The sequence below is a fragment of the Vitis vinifera genome, chromosome 1 (genome assembly GCF_030704535.1).
Source record: "Vitis vinifera cultivar Pinot Noir 40024 chromosome 1, ASM3070453v1".
Classification (NCBI taxonomy): Eukaryota; Viridiplantae; Streptophyta; class Magnoliopsida; order Vitales; family Vitaceae; genus Vitis; species Vitis vinifera.
In genome coordinates, this window is record NC_081805.1 from 21,091,205 (window position 1) to 21,104,561 (window position 13,357).

A 13,357-nucleotide genomic window follows, 5' to 3' on the forward strand; every position below is an offset into this window, starting at 1 on the left:
TTGAGGAGTTGTTTGAGCAGGAATTCTGTGTCTGCTATTACATCCCGGACTCGATTTCCATCCAATTTTCAGATGGAGAGGCTTCGTTTACATGTGGACTCCCTCACAATATGGTTTATTTCACTAAGGAACAATTTGCAGCGGGACTATGATTGCCAATCTCATCCTTAGTGAAGCAATTCCTACATTTCTCCTAGATTCCACTTGCTTTCATTCATCCTAATGTCATCCGGATTTTGATGGGATGTAGTGTCTTAGACACCTTGTATCAATTGAACTTGTCTTTGCTAGAGGTAATGTTCTTTTACACCATCAAGATGAGCCCTAAAGAATGCTTTAGTCTGTCGGCTTACATCTCATCCTTGTAGTTCGTAATTAGACTGCCAGACTCCAGCAAGGGTTAGGCCAAAGGACACGTATTAGTGTCCGACCCATGGAGTGGATCAATTGAGGGTTCGGACAAGTTATTTAAGCCCACGTGTTCTATGGAGATCCCAAGTATTGAATGTTTTCATGACTTGTATACTTCTTATCCTTATTTTCTTGTGAATTCCACTAATAGGTGTTCGTCCATGCAGACAAAAGATAGTTAGGGCCACTTGGTCGAGTGGGTGGAGAAATCATCATTCATTAGTCTCAACAAACTGTTCGAAATTGACCAGGCTGAATGAAATCACAGCATGTTGCTTATAGAGAAGAATTTGAAGACTGTTCTTACTTAACCTAAGTCATTCATGATTCCTTTTCTCCCATAGCTAGCACCATCGACTCTTTTGTCGAGCTAGCACTTCGTGTTGAAGGACTTGCCTTTCTACGAGGTTGCTTATCTTGTTGACGCTAAGGCGTGGCAAGCCTGTTTAAATACTCGAAAGAAAAAGTATCAAGAAGGGATGTTGTGCCAAGCCCCTGGTTCAACTTCCTGGGTAACTTCAAACCCTACTCCTCGGTCGACAAAAAATAATATTGCCATCCGCCCTCAAGTTCAAGAGGTTGCAACCAAGCCGGATGAGACATTCGAAGCAGAGGAGACCGAGCAATGCAAAATCGTCGAGCTAGTTGTGTCGCCTATTGTTGAAGAGGTAGAAGAAGAAATTATTGCTAATTTGTGAGCCGACTATGAGTAGCAATAGAAAATATTAACTGAGGCTATCAAAGTCGGGCCTTCAATAAAAAAGCAAAAGACGGGAGACAAAAAAGGTTTGTCCTTTAACCTTGCTGCCATACCTCATTTGGTACTAATTCTGCCGTCTCCACCCGTTCCTAAGGCACATGACGTGAAAAGTGTTCCATTCCACAGGCTAGGGGAAATGATTACCATATCAAGCGATAACTCATGCCCAGTGCACAACCTTTGTTGGTTGCTCACACTGATGTGCCTAGCCAAGAAGAACTGGAAGTTCTTTTGGAGCGCTTCACCATATTCACCAATATGGAGCCTCCAACGTCTTACATGAATGAACTCTTCTTGGTATTGGAGAGTATCCGGTGGATGTGACTGCTGACCCTTAGCATAACTTCATGGCTCGTGTCCCACATGGGACCATAAATGAGACCATTGAAGAGATCATGTGCCTAAAGGACTACACGACCATGTAGACGAAAAAAATGGTACGATACCTTCTCTATGTTATGTCTGTATTTTATATATCATTATTCCTTACTTATTCTTCTTAGCTCTTTGCGACAGATTGTAGTCGGGGTCTGCAATCTGATGAGACAACACTCTCATATCTTCGAATGATTATGAGCAACTGAAAAAATCAGGGCATATATGACCTAGAGTGTGGACTGCCAGAATGAGTTGTCAGCCAAGCTAGAGACACCCAAAACAGCCGAAGTTGCTGCACAAATTAACACAATGTTTAAGGAATTTGCCTTCTAGTAATATTTGTACTACTGTTTGCCTGTGTATTTGGTTTGCACCATCATATCCACTACTTGGTACAAGTTATTTTATTGGCCTTGAGTGGCACTAACTGTCTTGGGATTTTTGGCATTTCTCTTATAGGAACTTATTACTTGGGTTCTAAGGCTTGTGCCATTTAGGCTATGTCTTTATGTTCTTTAAACTTATGGTTTGCGCCATATTGGCCATGCTATTTATAATTCATCTTGTTAGCCGTTTAAATATGAAATATAGTTCGATTTATATACAATTTGTTTATTGATAATACTTCTTTAAATTTGCTATATTCCAAGGATGGAGCGGTGACATTTCGTCTATTGTTTATAGATAGTACGCTTCTGTTTCTCTTGCCTTGAGTACAACATATGGTCCTTCCCAATTAGGCTGGAGCTCGTTGGCTCCTACTTCGGTTGTGTTCTCAAAGTCTTGTCTTAGAACCAAGTCTCCTGGCCGAAACAACCATGGACACACTTTCTTGTTGTACTAAGCCATTGCTCTTTACCGGAAAGAGGCCATTTGGACAACTGTAGCCTCACGCTTTTCATCCACCCAATCTAGATACATTGTAAGATTTTCTTCATTTGTTTCCTATTCTTGCATTGTTGTTCTAATTATGGGTAGTCTTATTTTGGTTGGAATAACGACCTCCATGCCGTATGCCAAAGCAAACGGGGTGACCCTAGTATGTTGTTTGCTGCTAGTTCTATAAGCCCATAATACGCCAGGTAATTTGTCTACCCATTTGCCTTTTGTCCATTTTAGCTATTTCTTTAAAGAATTTAACAATTTCTTATTTGTTGCCTCTGCCTACCCATTGCTTTGTGGATATCGAGGCGTTAAATAAACATTTTTAATCTTTAGTTCTAAACAAAACTTTTAGAAGATACTACTAGCAAATTGCAGCCCATTGTTAGTGACAATGGTGTGAGAAATTCTGAACCGACACACAATGTTTTTCCAGACAAACTTTGTCACGTCCTTGTCTTTGATGCTAGCATAGTATCCTGACATACTCAAATGACCCTCTCCATGGGCTTATATAGAGGGCAGAAAGCTTTTGGAGACTCCTAGAACCACCTACACTTAGCCATTGGTGGAAAGAGTGTGGAAGGTTCTAGAAAAGGCTAGAGACACCCACACTTCTCTATATCAAGTGTGGAAGACAAGGGAAGCCTATGGGATGTTCTAAAAAAATTCTAAACATGTCTTTTAAATACTTGTATATAGCTTTTGTATAGAGTCTTCTAGATAATTCTAGGATAGTAGAGAACCTTTATGGGTTCCAAAGAGTTTCATTGGTACCTATAAATAGGTGAAGGCCTCATTGGGCCAAGGCATCACCTAAGATCACCCAAATCACTTCCTAACCAAGTAAGTGAGCTTCCTAAGCACTTATAAAGATTCATTTGAGCAATAAAGCTTCTCATTCTTCAAGTGTTGCCTACTACACCTTCTAAAGCTTCAAAGTTGTGTGCATCTTAGCCTAGCGAGCTAAGTATCGAGAGTAAGACTGACTTAGCAAGATCAAGTGTTTTGACTTGTCTAATTGTTGCGTAAGCTTAGGAAAGGCCTAAGTCCATGACAACAAGCCTCAACTTCCACCCACTTGCTGAAATAATCTGTGGCTAAGAGTATGAGCTTTTTCTAAGCCGTGTCGATTGGTAATGGGTCGATTATGTCCATTCCCCACTGAGAAAATGACCATGGGCTGGTCATTGGGTTAAGGCAGTTGACTGGAAATCAAAGGATAAGTGCATGCCTTTGACATTGATCACATTTTCGGGTGTAATTTTCAGCATCTCGCCAGTCGACCAACTTGTCTAAACAAGCTTCCACACCAGTGAGGTAGTGGGTCATGCGTTCGTCTCTGGCCTCGTATTCTAATTGAATATGCCCGACCACCAATTGGGAGTTGTTTCGTACTTCCACTTTTATGTTGCAAGTATCAAGGAGAGGTTGAGGCTAACTATCATTGCTCTATATTTAACCTCATTATTAGATGCGGGAAAGTCAAGGCGGACAGACTATTCGATCTGCTTCCCAGTAGGGAAGAATAACACTAGCCCTACCCTAACTCCAGATGTGCTTGAGGCTTCGTCTACATGAAGGATCCATCAGTGGTTGGTTGTGTTAGTTTGTACCTATTTTTAGGGTAACTTGGCTATGAAATCTTCGAGGACCTACTCTTTCAATGACAACTAAGGCTTATATCATATATCATACTCGTTTAATTCAATAACCCCCTTCATCATCCGTCTGGATAAATCCGGCTTGTGCAAGGTGACCCTCAATGGTTGATTTGTTAGAATTATTACTTAATTTGCCTAGAAGTATGGATGAAGCTTTTTTGCAGCAATGTGCAGTGCTAGCGCCATCTGTTCTACTTGAGAATAACGGATTTTGGTGTCTACCAAAGCTTTACTCATGTAGTAGATGGGTTTTTTCCCATCATTTTGGGTATGTCGGAATAGGATGATGCTAACTGCGTAGTTTGACATAACAAGATACATGTATAGTTCCTTATCCACCTCTAGACTGCTTAAAATGGGAGGTTCTATGAGGTAGTGTTTGATAGCATCAAATGCGCTTTTGTATTCCTCAGTCCAGCCAAACGTTTGGACTTTGCGCATAGTAGTGAAGAAAGGACGGAGCTTATTAGTGAAGCGAGCTATGAACCAACCTAAGGCTGCTAGATCGCCCATTAGTCAATGCATTTCTTTCTTAGTGGACGGAATGGACATCTCAAGCACGACTTTTACTTGGTTTAGTTTACTTCGATTCCTTTTTGAGTCACCAAAAAAATTAGGAAACTTACTTGCACTAATGCCAAACGCACATTTAAGTAGATTAAGTTTCATATTATATTTCCACATTAAGCCGAACGCTTATTCCAAATGTTGAACGTGTTTTTCATGGGTTTTACTTTTAACGACTTTGTCATCAATGTACACCTCCACTGTCCGACCCATCAATGGTTTGAAAATTCTTGTCATCAGCCTCTGATATGTTGCGTCCGTATTTTTGAGCCCAAAAGGCATGACGTTGTTACAGTATAATCCTTGAGGTGTGATGAAGACCGTTTTTTCTTGATCCAGTTGGACCATGAGGATTTGGTAGTATCCGGAGAAAAAATCTAGGAAGGAGAGCATTCCATTCCTAGATGTAGAATCAACAATTTGATCAATCTGAGGCAAAAAGAAGCTATTATTTGGGAAAACATTGTTTAGGTTTGTATAATCCATGCATATTCGCCATGTTCCTTCTTTCTTTAGGACCACCATGATGTTGGCTAACCAATCTTGATAGAAGATTTCTTGGATAAAGCCAACAACTAACAACTTATCAATTTCCGTTTAGATTACTTTTTGGCGATCCGGGTGGAAGCTTTAAACTTACTGTCTCACAGGTTGCATGTTCGTGAGAATATTCAATTTATGAGCAGCCACAAAAAGGTCGATTCCTGGCATATCTGAATGGGTCCAAACAAAGATATCCGCATTTCAATGGAGTAGGGCTTTAAGGTGGCTATGCTCCTTTGTCATTAGCAAGGAGCCAGTGCTTATCATATGACCTTTTTCATTTGATAGTGGCAGGGGTAGCAAGAGATCAGCGATCGGTTGATCTCTCTCCGCCCGCTTCTATAATTGTTTTTGGCCCTTCGCACTTGTCGACTCGGGTTTGTCTCCAATTGGGTCTGTTTGCCCGACTTCTACGGTCACATGGTAGCATTGTCGGACGACCAATTGGTTGTGGAGTAAGTCCACTTGTCTAACCTCAATAAGGTAGCTTACCATTTGATGATATGTAGATGGGATGACTTTCATTTTGTGCAGTCATACATGTCCCATAATGGCATTGTATGACGATAAGTCATCTACCACTAAGAAATAAACATTTAAGGTGACTGGGCCGACCTGGACGGGTAAAACAACATCACCTATGGAGACTATTGAGGCTTTGTTGAAGCTAATCAAGATGCGGCCTGGATTTTCTAAGGTAGACGAAGAATATCCCATTTGCCTATAGGCCGACATTTGCAAGAGATTGATGGAGCTTCTTGGATTGATTAGAATTCTATGCACGTCAAAATTGTCCACTCCAACTTTTAAGACTAGGGCATCCTCGTACGTAGGATCACTCGGTTTGAGTCAATAAGAGGGAAGACAATGAGCCTATTTATCGGCTAGACACTTTCGTCAGTGAATGTACACTGAACGATATGCACTCTCCCCTTACAGAAGCTACGCGGACTAGCCTTTGCCTCTGCCTTTTAAAGTGATATTTATCATCTACAGGTCCACCATATATATAATCAATAACCGCTTTAGGTGCTGCAAGAAACAGAGGGGCTTATTCTGTTGCCTCTATTTCATCTTGTCCACCAGAGGTATAGACGTACTGCTTAAGGTGTCCAGCTTTGATGAAATCCTGTACTAAGTAGTGCATATTCTTGCACTGCTCCGTGATATGTCCATGCTCCTTATGGTAGGAGCATCGTCGCTTCCAGTCTCACTTGACCAGATTAGTTTTGATTGTCTCTAGCCATTTGAATTTGGGCAACTCTTGAATTAATTGAAGGAGTTGTTCATAAGAGACAATCAACAGGGTGAGCCTTAGGACTGCTATTGTCACCTGTCTTGCTTTTGTCTCTCTTATTTAGATTGGTTGTTTCGGGGCTTTGAGTTTCTAGTTTTATTATTCTTTCCTAGTCAGTTCCCAATCAGAATCTGTTGGGAAGTTGCTCGAACATCATCTTCGAGCATAGCTTATTTATCCTCTTGTCAGAACAAGTTGTCCATTGAGGCGGTTGACTTTTTGGAGAGGGACTCAAATAATGGAGTGCATGGGCTTATGCTTTGTTTAAAGATCTAGAGAATAGCATCCATGCTATAGGACTCGATTTGGAGCACCGCCTGGCCAAATTGCTTCATAAAGTCTCTTAACGATTCATTCTCTTATATCTTAATGTTCTCAAATGTGCTTATATTTTTTTTCTGGCATGTGGAACATAAGTAGTGGCCAAAAAATGCCTTAGAGACATCGCGAAAAGAATTGATGGAGTTTTGAGGGAGCCGGTGAAACAACTAGAGGATTGAAACATGGGGGTTGGCCGAAAAGACTTTGCAAAACAGTACGTCATTTCCAATGTCCAATGTCATTAACTGTCGATAGTGTAGTAGATGGTCGAATGAATCACTTGTCCCATCATACATGGTGAACTTGAGCACTAAGAACCCTCTAGGAGGCTTGTAGATGATCATATGAGGGTCGAACGACATGGAGAGCATATCATCCAATCTTCGGTTGATAGAGTTGAGGGGGCCCTTTCCTGTGGGCTCAAGCACTGCTAGCAGCTCCATCTACTGTGGTTGAAAGCTTGGTAGCGCCTCCTATTTCGGTTGGCCCAATCGAGTCTTTAAGATGTTGGAGATGCGTAATGGTGCTTGTGTCTGTTGGTTTTAGGGCCCCAAACGAGCCCTCATGGCGTTAGACAATCGGAAGCCCCATTACTATCCCATTTTTTCGTTTTCCTCTAGTGAAATTGGCAACTTCGCTAGGGTGAGACTAGTTAGTTGAGGGATAAGCTAGTTAGGGCTAGGTAGGAGAACGACTAGAGGAAAAGTCTTCCTTATACGCATGATGAGATGACTTAGTGTGCCATCGGGATGAGCATGCCACTAGGCCGTGACTTCTTTTTGGTTTGGTTTGCTGAGTAGAGGTGCAGTGACTCTATGAACGACGTCTCTTAGCCATTTGAGCTCACAACTCCTGGTTCTCCTACCTCAATTTTTCGGCATGTTGGAGCAGCGACTGCATACGACGCTCGTTTTCTTCTTACTTTCTTTCCATTCTAGCTTGCCAAGCTTGGAATTGGTAAGCCATAGTGGCTAGCTGGGATACATGTGACGTGTTGGCTATCATGCTACTATGATTTTTGTGTCGTTTCCCATAGACGATGCCAATGTTATTGCACGATCCGAATGGATTATCTCGTCTAGCTCCCAAGAGCCGAATGAATGACACGATCAATAGTTTCCATCTAGCTCGCTCGAGATGCAGATGGTTGCATTATCTACACAAAAGGTTGTTCGGGCGCGTCCTTCTGATGCTAAAGTCAATGAGTGGCTTAAGCAAGTAAGGAAATTTGTTAGAAATAAAGTGCATACCATTTGTAGATTCTGCATGGTTATTTATGCTTATTCAAGTGTAACACCTTTCCAAGTGTCTTAATAACACCTTAATTGCACTTGATTATGTGATATTATTGCATTGATTGCCGATGCATAACGACTGTCTTGCATTGATGAGCCACCAATAATGAAATGTTTTCCAGTAATGGCTGGAATTATTATAAAACATGCTTGACGCGCAATCTGTGCATTAATGGGTGAGTAAATGCGTGTGTGGATCTCGTATTTCTACTCATGCACTTTCATTCAACGGAAAACTCGCTTTTTATTTGAAAAAGATTTATTTGAAAAAGGAAGATGTGAAAAATGCTTGCTGAAAAGAAAACGACAACAAATTTTATTAGAAAATGGGATTTTTGGTAAGCTTAAAAAATTCTAAGGATGAAAATTTGAAGAATTAAAATTATTTGAAAAACTAGAATTGGGAAAATTATTTTGCAAAATGAGGTTTGAGAAATTATTTTTAAAATCAAAGATGAAGAAATGAAAGAAAGCCATGTGGCCCAAAGGTGGCCATGCAAACCAAAATTATACAAGTGGGCCTGGGATGTGAGTACTGGGATTGGGTATGAGATAACCAATGAAGGTGGGGCAACCATAGAGACACCAACTGCAAACTTCTCAATGAGACCCTCTTCCTGTAAGATCAAGCATATCGGGACTAAAAACTGAGCCATTGTCACAAACATACAGCACCACAAGACCATAAGAAAAAGGTCCTATTCTAAGCTTAGCAAGATACTGGTCATTTGCTTCGTTTGCAGGGTTAGGCAAACATCATTGAGTGGCTATCCCAATGTTGGTTTTAGATCGAGAACCACTTGAGATAGTTGTAGCCTGATTTCTTCCTAGCCATCACACATGCTTAAGATAGTTGTAGCCAGGAACCTTTCTGTGGTTGTCCCTTATGCCTCTAGGCACCCTTTGCCAAATCATCTTCCTGCCAGTCCCTTTCACCTCTAGACTATAACTGCAACTCTTTGCCTCATTGTCATCACCCATGAACCTCAAGAATGCTATATAGTCTGATGCTATTCATAGTTGGAAAGCTTCAAAATGTAGACAGAAGTACTGACCCAAGAAACTGAAAACCTCATGAGGATTTGATTTGACATAGCAATGGATGAAAGTACTGCCATTGTGCGTGTCAATTTTACGATCATCTTTTAAGTGAGTCACTAGATAAGGAATGTTACTAATGACTGTGCATTCTGGTCCAGCATAGGGGCAGTAATAGGGTCTATAGACACACTGAGATTCGTGTTTTAGCTTGTTGTAATTAGGATATGTGCCTAAGCACCCAAAACTCTGATATTTACATGGAAGTTCAAGGGACATAACTATCCTCTCTAAGACGAGACATCTGATATTGCCAAGTTCATGCATGCAAGTGAGACATCGATTATGCACCCTAGATTTGCATCTAGAACACCATGTGTGATCATTTGAACACTGATGGATGGGATAGTACATAGCATTTAAGCACACGGGATATTCTAGTAACTCCTGCACACTACTAGAAATGGTCACGTTAGGTTTCAGAGTAGTGTGAACTGGATCATTCACATGTTCACTGACTTCCATCATATCTTCACTTTGAGGAGGATCAATAACCTCAGATTTACTCCACATGTCATCAGAATATGTATTCCCAGATGCCATTAAAAGTATGGCATGCTGTTTACTCTCCAAATCACACTTTCCACCCTGTACTTGTCTCCGGAGACCGATTCAATGAATTGCAAAAGCTTTTCAGCATGAGGCAACATTAGCTCGGGCCTAGAATTCTTGAATCCCTGAAGAATGCCAAAATAAGCTTCAAAGATGCTACGCTTGAGCTGGTTGCCATATTCCACCAAAACCTGCCATGATCACCAAGCTTTCCTTCATTCTTCATGCTTTCATCATCCTTTCTTTCTAACTGAACTTCTTCCGTGGATGAACTAGGATTCTCAATGAAGAACTACTCCCACAATATGTCATTGACCCTTGTTGGGACATGAGATGCAACCCCAAAACAGAAGTAACATCAAGCTTTTCTGTGGTCACTGTATGGGAAGTTGCTATGTGATTCTTTTCAACATCAGATTTATCATAGAAACAATTACTTGTCCTTAACCCTTTCTTTTTGTTATGAGTTTCCATTAATAGTAGGAAAGATAAGGTAAGCCTTGGTTTCTTTCAAAGGGATAATGTGTCATAGCATTCGCAAGAGGTGTCGGTCTTCCTTTGCTATTAAGTGCTTCAAGAGCCTTCAAGCATCGTTCTGCTTCTGCCAAGGTGATGGAATCAAACGGAGTTGGGAATGGGAAATTTGCAACCTTATCAATATCCATGGACTTCATGAGAAGTGGAAAATTCCAGGAAATAATTTGCCCAACAATGTCAATGGATTCATGCAAAATTTGCATCTGATGCACTCCATTTGCAAAAAATGTGAGACCATAAATTTTATCTGCCTAGCCTGCATGGTACCGTACCAAACCTATCATCAAAGAAACTTCAACCTTTGCAGCCTGTTCATATGGCTTCCCATTATCCTAAGTTTCAAATGCTGCAATCTCATCATTATGTTTTAAGCAGATCAACAAAACGCAAGCTTATCCTAAATTTCACATAAGGAGTCATCCTTGGGCATGGTCCCTCATCAAATGTCTTTCGAGCAGCCAAGAAAGCTCGATTAATATATTCCACATCACCTTCAGCAACATTAGCAACCACCTTCCCTATCCTGGGGTCCAACGTCTTAAAAGTATTCCTAGATGCGACATCCACAAATTGTCCATTGATTAAATGTCGAGTATATTTCCCATTAACAGAAGGATTGATTGGTTCTTCAACAACTACAATAGTACTATATATAAAGATCCCTCTTCTCCGGGATAGATTCCTCTTTCAGGAGAGATACTGGATGTGGTGTCGAATATGAGATGAAAATGAGGAGTACGGTGGTGAGTTTGATGGGCATGAAGGATGGAGAAAGGGGGATATAGAGAAGATTGGCTTGAGATCCGGGTTTGACAGAGGAAAGGCTTTGGCGGAGGGCTTCTAAAAGAGTTTGGATGGCCATGCACGCATGGGTTACTTGTATTAGGGTTGGATAAAAAATTAATGGGTGGAAATGGTGAAGAAGCTAGTGAGAGAAGTGGGCATAATAGGCATGAAAGATGGTTATGAATGGTGTAGGAGGATGTGGGCATGGGATTTGGTTTAGGTGGGAAATGAATTTCATGAGAAGGCTTGGGAAGAATGCTAGGGGGTCATGTGCATAAACTACATGCACGTGGGAGGATAGGAAATGAATGGTGGGGGATGAGGTAGGTGGTAAGAATATGGGTATGGTGAGGGGTATAATGGATGAAGGGTGACGATGTATGCATGGGACTTCATGTACATGAGGGGATAAAAAAATAAACAAGTGGGGGAATGAATGGTGGATTGGGTGATGGAAGGTAGTGATGAGATAGATGGGTTAGATTGGTAAGAAAGATAAAGAGATGAGTATGGTAATAGGTGTATTGGGATATGAAGGTTAGGAAAATGGTGAGAGGAAGGTGTAAATACATGGACACACATGGATTTATAGGTTTGCGCCCACTATCACTTAGAGATGCATTTATTTTGTTGCTACGATGATTATCAGCACTTCCCTTCGAGTCCTTGATAGCTTGAAGTCCCACAACAAACAGTAAAACCTTTTTGGCCCCAGTGATACACCTCACTTTCTTCAGTTGCTAGGGTTTAAGATCAAAATGGACTGCATTGAGGCCTTTGCTATCATGGAACTTGACTCATCGTTGCAGAACTCAGCCAGCTTCCATAATACATGCATTTTCTATGTCATCCCCACATCCATTAGATCAATAATGCTGCTCACCATTTGAAGGAACTTCATTCACCCTCAACACCCACGAGCTAAGATTTTCTTTCAGTAATACCCACAGTTCATCCTAAGTAACCTCACAAACCAACGAGCTGCTACAACCCTTTTCACCCTCTAGCCAATGTTTTGTGTCTGCAGTGCCCGACTCCTTCAAGTAGGGATGTACAAACTAATGTATAAAAGATAGGATACCAAAAACAGAGAAAGGTAACAAAACTGAACACAGAGTAGGAATAAACATGACCCATAAAAGCTGCGTTTCATGTTTCAATCAACGAGCTTAGATGCAAGGATGGGCCAAAATGGATTTCAAATAGGTTTAAGAGGGAAATCCAGTCGTGACGGCCAACATCTCATAAAAAATCTCAAAACTAAGCCCAAAAGACAGGTTAGGAATCAAACACAAAATGGGTGTGAACAAACTCAAATACTATAAAAAAAATATGTAAGAGTCTCCCATGCTCACATTCAAACATCAAAATAGAATCTCATAATACCCAGAAAACACAATAAAATGGCATGAACACGAAAAAATCGACATCTTATAGAAATAATACTTGTGTCACCCTCTTTCAAGATGATTCCTCTGTGTGTTTCCTCCTCTCTCTAACCAACTCTCCCTTCCAAGTTCAGTCAGTTCTTCTCCTCCCTTTCTTTAGTTATCCTTGCTTCCTAAGAAACTCTCTCTTTCTCAGGTAATCTCCCTTAAGTTGGTTTCTCCTCACCAAGTAACCAACAACACCCTTCCTTCATCAACTGATATTTTTTTCAGTCTTCTCTCAGCTACAACCGGGTTCCTCTTTATCCAGCAACAAACACACCCCCCTCTCTAACAACCTCACTCTTTCTTTTCTTGGTTATCTTTCTTTCTAGTTTTTTTCTCTCTTGAGTTGTCTTGCCCCTCAAGCAACCCAACACACTCCTCTCTATCTTCAAAAAAACCGTTTCTCAATATTCCCATAACACGTGTCATTCTCTTATTCTCCTTTCAACCCACTAATGTGATTCCCTAATGGCCTTTCTTGAGGCAACATGTGGCTCTTTAAGAGCCCTCCACCTAGAAAAATAATCTACACAAAATACACCTAAAAATGGGGGTCTACAATGTGGAAGACAATTGGACACCGGTCTTGCTGCATTTGTATAAGATTTTTCCGTCTGACCCACTTTGGGATGGACTAGTCACTCGACATTAGGGTCGTTGGGTCATATGACTAAAAGTGATTGTCATGACCCAAATTCCAGGCGACCCAAAATTTGGCCCATGACCCCAGGTCAAAGGTTTGACCCTAAGGGTTCCTTCTAATCCACGCTTGCAGTCAACCAAAACGCTTTGAATTTTTTTTTTTTTACACATACATCACACTAGAGTTCCCA

The 13,357-nt window shown here is 41.0% G+C and overlaps 1 pseudogene; it reads right to left on the reverse strand.

The window, feature by feature from the left end:
- Positions 1-8,952: 8,952 nt before the first annotated feature.
- On the reverse strand, positions 8,953-9,759 carry LOC100254812 (E3 ubiquitin-protein ligase DIS1-like; annotated as a pseudogene).
- Between the last annotated feature and the right edge of the window lie 3,598 nt (positions 9,760-13,357).